Source organism: Suricata suricatta, chromosome 7, assembly GCF_006229205.1.
Source record: "Suricata suricatta isolate VVHF042 chromosome 7, meerkat_22Aug2017_6uvM2_HiC, whole genome shotgun sequence".
Classification (NCBI taxonomy): Eukaryota; Metazoa; Chordata; class Mammalia; order Carnivora; family Herpestidae; genus Suricata; species Suricata suricatta.
This window is the reverse complement of record NC_043706.1, coordinates 144,911,640-144,911,926: the sequence shown is the minus strand read 5'-3', so window position 1 is coordinate 144,911,926 and position 287 is coordinate 144,911,640.

Sequence of the window (287 nt, the reverse complement as noted above, 5' to 3'; positions counted from 1 at the left end):
GAAATCAGACCCGAAGCTGGAAACACATGCCTGCCATTGAAGGGGATGGGGAGGGGGCTCTAGGACCTCAGGACCCCTGTCAGTGGGGTTGCGCCCATGGGGTGGACCACGCAGGGGACAGGGGAAGTGAAGGAAAGAGGCCACCCAGACCTCAGTGTCAGACCTCGTGTTGTTGCCACGTTCATATACCCTTGGCTCCAGGTATAATGTCGGGGGTTGGAGGTGTATGAGGACAACATAATGTCGGGGGAAGAGGTGTGTGAGACAGGATACTGTCGGGGGGGGGG